Source organism: Urocitellus parryii, chromosome 3 (genome assembly GCF_045843805.1).
Source record: "Urocitellus parryii isolate mUroPar1 chromosome 3, mUroPar1.hap1, whole genome shotgun sequence".
Taxonomy (NCBI): Eukaryota; Metazoa; Chordata; class Mammalia; order Rodentia; family Sciuridae; genus Urocitellus; species Urocitellus parryii.
In genome coordinates, this window is record NC_135533.1 from 192,272,416 (window position 1) to 192,286,412 (window position 13,997).

The window sequence follows — 13,997 nt, forward strand, 5'->3', positions numbered from 1 at the left end:
TAAAAAGTATTTAGTTCCTTTTACTATAGTATACTAAGTGCTCCCGAAGCCTCTTCTGGTCTAAGTCCATACAAATGACAAAACTGAACAGAAAATATTAGAAGAGTGTCTTTAATGCATGAAGAGTGTCTTTAATGCATCAGTGATTATGGGAGAGGAAACACAGTTTGAGGAGGAAATTTGATCGAGGAAACAACACAAGTCCTATGCTGAAAAAACAGGAAGGAGTTTCAAATAGACTTCAGCTCCAAAGGTAGTGACTTCCTGAAACAGAGGGATTGCAGTGCCACTGGAAAGCATGGCAGTATGCAGCACCACAGTGGTATCCCTGCCTTGTTTCCAGAAGACCCATGCATCCACCTGTCTCCTATTTTGTCATGCAGTGAGATAAAAGAAATAAAAAGGTACCCACAACAGCACCAGAGGAGGTTCATTTGTTTTTAAGGTGTGGAATAATAAAACGCACACCAGTATACCAGCAATCAGAACACAAAGGTATGATTTCTGAGAAGTGTTAAGTGAAAACTTTAGCACAAGAAGAACTGGAAAACAGGAACAGCTTGGAAAATATTAGTTAGATTCCAATTGTTGGATTGGAAATGCTTTCTTAAATTCTATCTTTAAAAAGTCAGTGAACTCAGATTTTTAATATTGATAATTCTTCCTTTTTATTAATACTTTTCTGGAAGATAGAGATTCATAAGAAGTTAGTATATTATTTATGTGATTCTAACTTTTCCTGAAATACCTGAAATAGGTGGAAGACCATTCAAAAAAGTAAAATCTTAGACCAACCGAATTTAAGAACACATAATATAGCATTGGAAAATGAACAAAATAGAAATTTTTAAAAACATATGTTTAAGGAACAATAATATTAAAAACTAATAAATGATTTAAAATGAATACTAAATATCCTAAAAAGAAAAATGGCAAAGTGAGATGAGAGAAAATTAAATGGTGCAAAGAAATGAGACAATTTTTTAAATTGATTTTATCTTTTAAATACATGACAGTGGAATGCATTACAATTCTTATTACATATATATACCACATTTTTTCATATCTTTGTATATAAAGTACGTTTACACCAATTAATGTCTTCATACATGTACTTTGAATAATGATGTCCATCACATTTCACCATCATTGCTAACCCTCTGCCCCGGCCCTTACCTTCCAACCCCTCTGCCCTATCTAGAGTTCATCTTTTCCTCCCAAGCTGCTCCTCCCTAAGACACTATGAGTCAGACTCCTTATATTAGTGAAAACATTCTGCATTTGTTTTGGGGGGATTGGCTAACTTAGCATTATCTTCTCCAACTCCATCCATTTACTTCAAATGCCATGATTTTATTCTCTTTTATTTCTGAGTAATATTCCATTGTGCCACATTTTTAATCCACTCATCTACTAAAGGGCATTTTATGGCGAAAAAAACCAACAGCTCATATCAGATATGAGTCCCAAAATAAAGGAGGATGAGGAAAATCAAATGGGAAAAAATTATAGAAATAAAAAAGAGGCTTCACTTTGCTTAACTATAGGATAAATGAAAATAAATCAATCAAATTAATCCTGAGATTATATTTTTTAAAAGGCAAACAGTTGTATGGGTTTAAATAAAGCATAACTATAATACAGAAAAATACAAGTACAATACAAACATTGTTAAAGGAATATATATTAACACCTACTAGCCCCAAATGTTCTAGATTCTATATTAATATTCAACAAAATAAAATCTAAAGTCAAAACATTGATATTTGTAAAAACATAGTTAACTTTTGAAAAAACAAACAGAATCTATCATGGAAACATTAGTTATACTTTGAATCTGTCTAACAAAACATAATCAAAATGGAAGAAAGCAAATATTGCAATGATTGTTATAAAAAGAGAAGAATAACTCCGTAGTAATAAAAGGACAAGTTAACCCTGTTCTCTCAGAGACTGGTGGATCAATGCAGATAGAACTAATAGAACAATAAAAGATTTTTAAAATAATATAAACAGCTTAATACTATATATTTAAAGTAAGAGATTCACATAGAACTTTGTACTAAGAGAACATGCATTGTTTTTAAGAACACATGGTTTGTTAACAGAAATTGTTTATTTCCCAGATACTAAAAGATATCTCAACAAATCAAAATCATTGACTAAAATTAAATAATTATAATTATAATTTATTTTAAATATAATTAAATCCATAATTAAGGAACATTCCCTCAAAAAAAAGCTTTTTTTAAAAAACTGTTAAAAAGCTGAAAGATCTTCTAAATAATTTACACTGAGAATTACAATGTAGAACCAAATTATAAGTAATCTTTAATGGTAAAAGCTTTGCTACGTGGCAAATATATGCTAAGATGAAAATGTGCATTTTAAGTGTATATAATAAAAAAGAAACTTTCAAATTTAATGAGATAAGTTTTCTTCTTACCATCCTAATAAAAATTGACCAGCTGTAAAATATTATAAAGATAAATATGTAGGGATTAATGAAATACATATTTTTTCAAAAAAGTCTGCTCTTTGGAAGAACTAATATAAAAATATTAGTTCTGAGAATATTAATAAAAAAGGTAAGATATGGTACAATTTAAAAACTTTAGAAATTAGTGAGGTTATAATAGAATAACAGTGATACATAAATCCGGGACATTAAAAAATGTACTAAAAACTAAGAGAGATTAATCAATTTAGATTTGGGAAGATAATAGCAAATGAAACCAATTCTCCTGCAATCCATCTATAAATTCAATCAATGTCAATGAAAATACCAGTATGACATTTTATGAAATTTTATAGGCTATTCCTAGAATTCAAAAGGAAGTATAAAAGTAAGAATAAAAAACAAAAACAAAAACATGGCCAGAATAATATTAAGAATAAGAAAAGCATGGGATCTTCCTTGAAAGATATCTAGCCATATTTTAAATTGTTAGTAATTAGAACAATGTGATATTGGTTAGATGAAAATTTAGTGTCTTCATCACATTTTAGATTAGAAAAGAAATAGCTGAAGCTTACAGTTTCAAGGAACTTGTTCAATTCTCACAGTAATTTGGTGACAGGTTCAGGATGAAAACTCTGATTTTTCTGAATCCAAAGCCTAGGCTCTGTTTACTACAGTGAATATTTCTCACTCCCATGTCATTAGACTAATAGTGTATAAAGCTGGAGAGTCTAGATGTGCCCCAGTAACAAGCAACTTCAAATCTCTGTGGTTTAAACCACAGTATTTGTTTCCCTTACTTAATTTACACTTCTCCTGGAGACAGTGTTGAAGTTGTCTCCATACAGTCATTCAGGTATCCAGGCTAATGGAGGTTCTATCATCCTATAAACTAGATTGTCTGGATGTTTGACCTCATTTGTCACCATGAGGAGGTCAAGAATGACCTGGAGAACTCCATACATGTTTTATTTCCACCTCTCCAAAGTTGTCCACATCTGTTGCATGCACATTTAATTGGTGAGAATTGTCACATGTAGGCTAGGGAGTGTGCTGGGAGTGTGGTGACCCTATGACCAGGACAGAAATAAGACTTGGATAAGGATGAGCCCAGGATTACAACTTCATGTACCAAAGTGAAAGTAATTATGAATAGATCATCAAATGATATACATTTGATTCTTTCTTTCTCATTTAGGTATCTAGCTTTTTAAAAATTGTATTCCTGAGTATATGTGTCTGTACACCCCTCCTAGTAGTTGGGGAATAAATAGATGATAAAGTAAATTGAATCAGTGCTTTTGGCTCTGTCTGGCTAAAATGATATACAAATGAGAAGGATTAAAACAATGAATTGGAGGTTTGCCCCCATAAATTCCCAGGGATCTGTTTAATTCCTAGAGAGGAAGAAGGAAGATCCTTAGTTCACCAAATTGTACCTTCTTGGCCTGGAAGTGTTCACTCTGCTTCCCCAAATATATACCCTTTTTATAGAAGTTGGGTCTGGGTCAAAGGAAAAGCCTTCAGTAAAAGGGAATTAGTAAACTCACAGAATTTGTCTTGTTCTTTTTCCTTAAAAAGTTTTTACCTTAATTTAAGGCAATTCATTCAAAACATCCATATAAAATACATTTCAAAACGTTTTTGCCAGTATATTTATGTCTATATGATTTATGCCAGGAAAAAAAAAGGTCCATCAACTCTTTAATATTAGAGTCAAATCTTTAATAAATTAGTAATCCAAACAAAATATGTGCTGAAGCTGATATAATGTCTTTAAATCTATCGTGCCAAAAATATAAAATATAATTACACTTCGAATGAAAAATTCAAATTTTAAGGATTTGCCTTAAGGGGAAATCTCCCAACTTGGACACCATGCTTATCAATAGCTTCTATTTATGTATATATAGTATATACATGTTCAGGACCTAATAAGCTCCTATGCTGCTATTAACATATTTATCTATTCAATAGCATGGAAAGAACCGTCATGAAATATTCTAAAGTAAAGAGTAGATCACAAAGTAGAAGAACTGATTATAAAGTAACATGTATTCTATAATCCATATATGCAAAATATCTATGGATTTATGGATATATATGCATAGAGATTGGCTAAGCACAGAAGTGATGGCAGTTTGGGTGGTAGTATTTTGGGAGATTTTTATTTTGTTCTTTTTATATTTTGATATCCCCCCTTTTTCCAAATGTCTCTATACATTTTATAAATGTATATTTATTTTGAAACGATAAAAAGAAACTTTCTTTAAAGAGTAGCTTTGGAGAACAAGTTGTACATTTATGCAGAATTATGTATCTGCATATTGTTCTTCTTTGGGTGTTGGATATTGTCCTACAGTTGGGCTTCCAGTAAAAATCTAAGTACCTTTTTGAAATATTAACTGCCCTCACACAAAAGTGCACACATGCACGTACACACACACACACACACACACACACACACACATACTTCTTTTCACTTTAAGGTATATATAACAGTATAAAAATGCAGATGTCCTGTGGCTTGGGAGTGTAGCTCAGCAGTAGAATACTTGCCTATCATGGCAAAGGTTCTGGATGCAATTCTAAAACCACAAGAGAGAAGAAAAATTAAAAGTGCAGATATCCTGTACCTGTTAAACATGGATGTCCATGTTTACATTTATGTTCCAATCATTCCTTGTCTTTCAGGGCTATGCCATTTACCTCTTTTCCCCATGTATACTCATAACATTTCTTCTTCATTTCTACTTTCAATTCTAGGCAAGGTTTTAAAAAAATCAAAATCATCTTTGGGGTTCTTGGGGGATTGTGAATACTTTGTGCAGAAGCAGTCCTAACACAGGCCAGGTAGAGAGGCCTGTTGCTGGGCATCCTGCACCCACCCCTGCTCTGCAGTCAGGAAGGTCAGGTGCTCTGCTTCTGTCTCACATGCCTAGACCACACCAAAGCTGCAGAGTTCTTAGGGCATGGATGCAGAAGAGGAAACACAGTGCCCTGGCCCCATCAGAACAATAATACTAAGATTGCTCCTGAATGGTGGTATATTTTGCCCAAGAAATGCTGAAAAGAAACATACAACTTTGCAGCCTTTCTTGTCTTTTATTGCTCAGATATTCAGTGACAGGTTTCCTAAACCCCTCTTTAACAGGCTCCTCCTGTTTCTTTTTATTATCCCTTCTCTAATTCAGATGCATCTCTGTGAAAGCACTAAACACATTCATTTTAAAGGAAATTTCTCGGTTTGCCTTAAACCAAAACAACACTTTGTGCATGTACAGGCCAGTGTTCATTTGTGGTCTGCCTGCAAGAACTCTAAGAGTTCATGAGATAATTTTCTTATACTGCACACAGCCTACTGCAGAGGAGACATAGCTGCCACCAAGGGATCTGTGCCATCAGAACATTTGGTTTCTAGTCTCCCAAGTCCTCTTTGTTTTTGATCGTGACATTTCTTCATGCTCAGATGCATACGTGATGTAACATTCTTTGTTGATGTTCTGAAATGTGTTTTGGAGTTATTTTGGCTTAGCACAAAATAAGAATGGGGCTCTCAACTTTTCTGGTTGAAATGTTAATCTTGCCTCCCCCCCCCATCTTTTCCCCCTGCCTTTCTATACCATACCTATTTGCAAAGCTTTAAACCCAAGACTGTATTTAATAGACCCTAGACAGTTTTGTTGGAAACAGGGCAAATGAGAAGTATCTCTAGCGGATTTGTGGGCCTTTATTATGGTGGGGGAGTATGCCCTAAAGGGGAGTTCCTCACAGCCTAATTGTTGAGGAATGATGGAAGCTCAATAGCATGGAAATTCTACTTCTCGCTTCAGCTGGAAAGGTGCTTATAAAGGTAGCAGGGCTATTCTAGCAATTTGCCTTATTTTGAAAATCCAATTTGGGAGCTTCATTAAAGGGCACTAATTTAGTGTCTTGGGGGAATGTGTGTTTAAAGGAGCTTGTCAACAATCTTAGATGTTTGCCAGTGTGTAGGTGAGCTCAACTCCCCAGGCTGGGGTTACCTGGTTACATGTGTGCTCCTTCATTTCAAACATGATGCCAAATAAGCTCAAAAGCCCTCAGATCCACAGTAACAGCCTCTCCCTCTGCCTGCATGACCACCTCCCATCCCTAATGTTAGGATGCTTTCAGTGTATCATCTGAAATCGACAATGTGAATCTGTCACTCAGAGATCCAATGAGTTTAGTAGTAGTTCACAAATGTCAGGCCAGGCTGTAAAGCATGGTAACTATTTCAAATCACTTAAGCAAATAACAAACACTTTCTGAATGTCTAGAATAATAACTTATTGCTCACTGTCTGCCCAATATTCCCCAAAGTATTTAAGCCCCACATTGGGGACACACAATTTTAAAAATAGATAGCCAAATGCTAATTATCCATAAGGCCTCAAATAAACTCAAGCCTTCTCTAGTTTCTGATTATATTGACAAAATACTATGAGAAAAGGTAGAAAATTTAGTTGAAACAAAGTAATGTTGTTATTCTTTGGGATGCTTTCCTTTTTCAAACAATGTTTAAATTCCATGAGATAGTGCAATAAATTTTGTTAACAAGTTCATCTATGCATTGCTAAGATCTGGAAATATTGTTTTATTCTTCTATCTTATCACTGGAGTTTGTACTAAAAATATTGACTGAGTTCTTCCTTTCACCAGTCAGTGGTTATAATTTCTAATCCAGTTTATAGGACTGAGTTGCATTGGTTTAGTAAATTCTTAGTGTGGGATCCAATTTCTTGCAGAAAGACTGTGCAAGCTGCTAAGGTTTTCTGTTAATTGTTGACCTGTCTTTCCTTTCGGGAGATGCTTAGCTGTGGTCACATCCAGAAGAATTATTCCATGTGCTGTCAATCGTATGCATTTATGGCTCAACATGGCACAATTTCCCATGTAGACAAGCAGGCTTTTCAGAATGTGATTTGAGATGAAGGAAATGGAATCAAATTCAAAATACTTCTAATAATTTTCCATTAAGTTTTATATGGCTGAAAAAAATACTTACCAAAATGTTTTGGGAGATGACTGAGTAGGAATGATGGAGATGGGTAATAGTCCTGAATTCTTTAGGTTTGATGTGTCTGATACTTTACACAGTAGATTCATTCATTTAGCAGGGACTAAAATCTCAAGGAGAAAATTTCTAAGAGTTGAAAATAACTATTCTTCAAAGTCTAGTATAATCTTACTCTATTGTATTACATTTTCTAGAAGTACACATAAATTAAGATTGAAAATCAATAACTTAGCATTTGTAAACATGGCCACAAAACCGTTTGTGGAAATCATGATTTCATAACAATGTGGAAGGCACATCTTTTAATAAATCTGTTTATGGTGTCTGACATTAGGAATGGGTGTCAATAAGTGGAACAAAAGATATAGACATTTTCATGACATGTTTTATGCTAGTTATTTATTTGTTGTCTATTCAGGGGGTTACTAATTGCAGCTGGTAAAACTTGATTTTTCTCCTGTTCAGTTTATTGTGGGATGGGCATTCATTGCACCCAATTCATAGTTATTCAGTGTCTACATTTCAGAAGCTGAATTGCTGGATATCATCAATGTGAGCTTTGGCAATTCCATGCAGGAGTGTACAACTATAATTTTCCTGCACATTAATAATAACCTAGCAAAGAAGCCCAGAATCAAATGCCTTGATCTCAGTCGGGGGCAGAAAGCTAGAGTGGTGTCTCTTGGCTGGTGACCTATAGCGTTGGAAAAGTAGGCTCTACAGTCACTCAGGAGGAGTGGGCGGTATTCCGGAAATTTTATTCCCTCTCTTTCACTACGCGGTTTTTCTCTTTTTTTCTTTTCTTTTTTTTTCCAAAGTGTGTCCGGCGACAATAAAAAATAAATAAATTACAGATTATAAAAATAGACAGTACATCTCCAAAACAAACAGGAAAATCAAGGCTTTTATTTCTTCAGGTGTCAACTCTTTCCCTGCCCCAAGCCCTACCCTGCCCCCTACCCTACCCGGGTTTCTAAGGCACCTTGCTGATTCTAACTCAGTGCTCAAGCGGGCTGCGGGCTGGGCAGTCGCCCACACGCAGAGCACTTGGCGCTGCGCTACCGGACTTTTGGTCTTGCTCAAAGCCAAAGCTGAGAATCTCTAAGAACTCTGAGGCTTCGGATTCATTCTGGTGGGGTGAGGTGTTATTACTGTGGGATTGTCTCTGCAGAGTTGCCCTGGAGAGTGAGCGCCAAAGGGAAGGAACGGTGCAAGGCTTCCCAAGTGTTCCCCAGGAGTCGAGGAGGCACCCCTAATAGCGGTACGCTGGAGAGCTTATGCATGGGGGGCGGGAGGAACTCGTGCCTGCAGGCTGGGAGCGGGGAGGCGGTGTGGAGGGGCAGGGGGCAACGTGCCAGTTTTCTCTGATTAATGATGCTCACGCTGCCGCGCGTGGCTCATGCGCTTTGTCTGCAGCCTTGGGGTTCGCGGAGAGCTGTCCGGGGGGAATGGGTAGCGCCACGAGCGCCTGGAGCACCAAGCAGGTGCCTGCACTCGGTTTTAGCCAGCTCTGGTCGCACGCGGTAGCAGAAAGGCCCAAGGCATTGACAGACACCCAGCCTCTGCCACTTCCCGGGTGTGGCGGGTCAAGAAACCCGGGTCTCAGGCCCATGCGACTGTGCGGCCACGTGCAACATTCGCTTTGCCCTCAGCCTGGGCGGGGACCGGACCCATCCGCGGCTGCAGGGAGGAGCAGGGCGCCGCCCCCGGCGACAGTGCCAGCCGCGTGGGAGGGCACGGACCAGCCAAGGGACAGACGACCGAGGCGGTCGGGCAGGGGACGCGGGACCGTGGGACCGATCGAGGCTGGCTGACTCTGAGTGGGACTGGCAAAGCGACGGACAGGTGGGAGCAACCAGATAGCCCCGAGAAAGGGAGGAGAGGACCGGAGAGAGAGAGGAGAGAGAGAAAGAGAGAGAGGAGAGAGGAGAGAGGAGAGAGGAGAGAGGAGAGAGAGAGAGAGAGAGAGAGAGAGAGAGAGAGAGAGAGAGAGAGAGAGAGAGAGAGAGAGAGAGAGAGAGAGAGAGAGAGAGAGAGAGAGAAGAGGAGAGAGGAGAGAGAGAGAGAGAGAGAGAGACTCTGGCTGACTCAGTAGGCAGAGACAGACACAGAAACAGAGGATAGAAAGAGAGAAAGAAACACTGTGTGCTCCCTCCCTCCAGACGCCCTCCTCTGACCGAGGGAAGTGGCCAGGGGCTCAGAGTAGGAGAGGCAGTGTAGGCACAGAAGACGGCAAGAGAGACCCTGCATTGCTGGTGGGATCAAGGGACTCTGAGGGGCGGATAGACCAACGCAAAGACTGGCATTCTGAGAGAGTGACAGCTTCAAGAGCAGAGCGCAGCAAGGCGAGAATCCTGCGCTGAGCTGCCAGACTGACTGACTGCGGGTCAGACTGACAGAAGTACAGACAGAAGAGCAGACAGGAGTCCGGGGCACATTCACTCTCTGCAGCCAGTGGGGAAGAGAAGGAGGCGGCGGTGGCGGCGCCCTGAGTGCATCAGGAGCGGCGATCAGCCGCAGGGGCAGCGGGCGCGCAAGCCCCAGTCGCTGCAGCCCCAGCCAGGCTGCCACAGCTGTGTGGGTATCCCAGCCCACTATGCAGAAAGCTCTTAACTAGCAGTTAAATAAATCGGCCAAAAAAAAAAAAAAAAACCAACAACAGAAAAGGAAGCCAAAAACAAAACAAAACCAATCCAGCCAAATCAATCATTAAGAAACAACAATATTAATAAAAACCAAAAACTAAATCAAATCAACCAAGACACCAAGAAGCTGGGGGGATATCCACTGTTCGTCAAGGTAATAAGTCTTCCGATGTGAATGTGCACGCCTTTCATTGGGTTCTTTTCTTCTTTCTTTCTGGCATATAACTGTGCTTTTCTTTAGAATTGTCTCTCCTCTGCATTTCTTCTTTGTGTTTGTAGAAAGCTGGTGTTGTTGTCCATGTATTGTGTTTCCGTGTTTGGTGAAGGGATGGGTGGGCTTCCCTTCCCCCAAATCAGGCAGAAGTGGAAAGCTGGAAATTGAAAATGACAATGTTTTTCATCACAGAAGTTTTCAATGATTTATGTAGGTTTCAACATAGAAAGTTTCGGATGCTCTTAATTCATCTGAAAGAGAGCTATAGAAAAAGGTAGAGAGTTATAATATTGTCCTGGCAGGACTAAGGTCTTGGGTTCCCAAGAGGTTTTTAATTTTACACTCTTGATGTTGTTTCATTGCAACCCCCAATTTAATATCTTATTGTAGAAATGGTGGTTGAATTGAGTTGAAGTAGGCAGTTGTTTAAAAAGTTTCTTGGGAGGAAAAATTGACTCACTCAGTGTTTATGCATAGAAATAAAGCTGGTGTGGAATTGTCAACTGCTCAGGTTTAGTATTTGACCACCTTCTGAAAGATACAAGTTTAAAAGGAGAAACAGAGGGGGTAATTGAAATTTATAGGCATGGGAAGCTCTGTGCAGTGCAAAACTGGTAGAAATTACTTTCATGAGGTTGTGTTTAGAGTGTAGAAACTCATTTTGATTTTTGGTTTTTTAAGTGTATTGGTGTAACACTTTAGTTTCTCCAAATAAGAATGACATTACCCAAAGTTGAAATGAATCTGTATAGAATTGTGCTCAAAAAGAGAATAAATCCAAAGGATCCTCACCTCTTTCTCACCTGCTTCAGAGAATAAAACTGCTATGATTGTTTTAGGTAAACAGAAAGTGAAGATGACAGGAAATCATTTTTTATTTAGTAAAAGTCAGAATACCTTTGACACACACTTTAAAATAAATGCATCTATTCCTTTGATCCCCTGTATTTGTATTACCACAGAGCTTGCATGTCCTAATAGGATTTTAGCTAATGTCATTTTCATGGAAAACAGTCATTTGAAAGCTGAGAGCTCTAGCTATGTTTTGTTCAAATAGCGAAGTAATCTACTATTTTAACAGAAATTGCTTCTGCCGCATTCCTAATGTGGGATTGCATGTGAGTGATTGTGTATACTTTTCAGATTTATGTAGGTTTTCAAGGTATGCATTTGCTTGTGTTTGATCTTATTTTTCCTTTGTTATCACATTATTTTACTTCTTTTCAATGTGACTAACAAGATATTTTTAATTGTGTAGAGAATGAGTTTAGGTGTATTCTTGGAGAGCTACCCATCCATATAACAAAAGGTACCAAAGAATAATCTGTTACTATCTTTGCTTGTCAATGCCATTATGATTTGTTTTAAATGCAATTTTTAAAAGCATTTGGACTGCTACAGATGCACGACTCAGTTTATCCTCTGGCATGATTGATGTCATTTGATGAATAGAAGAACTAAGTTACTGGAGATGAATGCTTATTTAACAGAGTACTTTGTTTGGGTGAGGCATATTTAAAAAAAAAAAAAAAAACTTATAAGGTTCCTGGAATTGACTTTCAGTTTCTTAGTGACTTAATTTCACTACATGCTGATTTCTCTTTTACAACATTCAGCTCAGATCCAGACAGGTTTGTGTTTGCTATTAGATTTGCAAATTGCTGATCTCCCAGTGACTTTCTCTCTTAGATCCCAATTGAGTACGGTTACCTTGAGAACTGTGGCATTAGCCCTGTTAGAGCATGCTCCACTGGGGACTTCTGTGCAGTCTATTTTTAATGCTATTTAATGAAGGAGCAAGCACCTCACTCAGCAATAAAAGAAGCATGAGGAAAGAGAGCAGTATGTGATTATGGATACTGGAGAAGGATATTTGGAAAGGTAAAGAGTGGCTGGTGGGTAAGGTAATTTTAATCAGGTCCTAATATTGTATTAATGGAAATCAATTGGTATTAGTGAGAAAACTAGACATGAATAGTTTGATATTTTCATAATCCTTTTTACTAGTTCTTAGAAAGAAGACTCAATAATTTGAGTTCCTTAAAACTTGAAGGAGATCTAATGAAAGAGTTCCTGCATTCCTACTAGTTTTAATACAAGTGTCAGAATCTTGGATAGAAAAAGTAGAGAAATAATCTCAAATTCCTAAAATATTGTTCCAGTGGATGCCTTGGAGCTAATAGAACATTCTGGGAATAAAATAACTAACATCTTTTAAGGTACAGTGATAACCTGAAGCTCTGCCTTGTGAACTGTTTTTCTTTTATGAACTTGATGTCTTGTCTAGAATCATGGCAACTAAATGAAATAGGAAGTTTTGTTTGAACTTGATAGAATATTTTGCTTGTTTTGTGTCTTCAACTTGGAGATAAACACCAAGGATTATCTTTCTAAAGGCTAACTATTTTTTTAAATGTAGATAGCAGAGGCAGCACTGGTAACTTTTGGAATGTCATAATGAGGGGGAAAATATCTTAACATTGTAATATGTGAGATACAAGAAGCCACCTGTCTGCAGAGTTTGCCTATACACAAAACACCTTTCTTCAGGTAGAAAGTGAGAATGTTTAATCAGAAAGGTCTTCGTTGTTCCTTTTCATACTAACACCATGTCATTATCAGTTTATTTCTTTGTTCTGAAGCTAATTAGACAAGATGCTTAAGTAGTTTCAAAATTAATAAGCATGAGAGAATTTAAGCAGTTTATATTAAATGGGGAAGTAAGTCATATAATTATTTATTAATGAAGCTATTAGAATGATGTACAAAGTTGTTCTTAATTTTTGCCATTTTTTTTTTGTGTGTGTGTGTGTGTGTGTGAAAATCACCCCCCAAATAATCCACTAAGGGGATATTGTGATTTTGTTTGTTTTTTTTGTTTGCTTTTCCAACTTAGTCCTTCTGGGGGGTGGACAGACAGTCCACACTGGTCGTCCTCTTTTCCTTTGTGGTCATGCCGTTTGGATCATAGTGCTGATACCTTTTTTAAGCTTCTCAAGTCAGTGGGCAACCTTATTTGAATTCCATGTGCATTTTGTCTGTGGACAAGATAATGATAAGCTACATGAGCAAAGCGTGGAATGAGTCAGCCACTGAAGACACAACACACAACATAGCCAGGCATGAATATGAGTGAGAATTCCTTAGGACAAGGAGACAGTTTGAAGTCTATGAGGTCGGAAACTGCAAATGAGCTGCTTGGGTAGAAGTCAGTATAATTCAGATCTGCTTTGTGACAAGGTTAGGAAAGAATGTGTGTGGGGCTCCAAAGTGATGTCGACTCTGAAAGCCATTTCTTCAGATGGTAAGTACTGGCATCTTTCTAACTGGTACCACACGGTGGTAGCGTGCTTAAGAATTCGTGAATCTCTAATCACAAAAAGAATTGGCTTCCATATAAATGCAGTATATCACATGGGAAGTTCCTAACATACTTAAGTCAGTGATGATACATATAAAACCCACACTTCCTCTCTTAAGACAAAGGATCTTTATTTTTTTTAAGAAATCTGTAGTTCCAGAACCTCTGCATTTCTTCGCTTTCTTTTTTCAATCTATCATTTCACCTTAAATATGAAAAATGAGTTGTAAACAGTGATATAAGTAAATGCTGGAGGACCATTAAAGGTAAAAATAAAT

At 37.7% G+C, this 13,997-nt stretch overlaps 1 protein-coding gene across 15 annotated transcripts in view; it reads left to right on the forward strand.

The window, feature by feature from the left end:
* Positions 1-9,233: 9,233 nt before the first annotated feature.
* The window catches only part of Arpp21 (cAMP regulated phosphoprotein 21), a 148,242-nt gene continuing 143,478 nt past the window's right edge, over positions 9,234-13,997 (forward strand). For 9 of the 15 annotated variants that reach the window (XM_026405636.2, XM_026405597.2, XM_026405664.2 and 6 more), the window contains exon 1: positions 9,505-10,298. The gene's annotated coding sequence lies outside the window, so the exon portion shown is untranslated. Of the gene's footprint in view, positions 9,345-9,501; positions 10,299-11,616; positions 11,668-12,218; positions 12,240-13,623; positions 13,663-13,997 lie in introns of those variants that run through there. The other 6 variants (XM_026405601.2, XM_026405624.2, XM_026405742.2 and 3 more) reach the window with 6 other exon arrangements.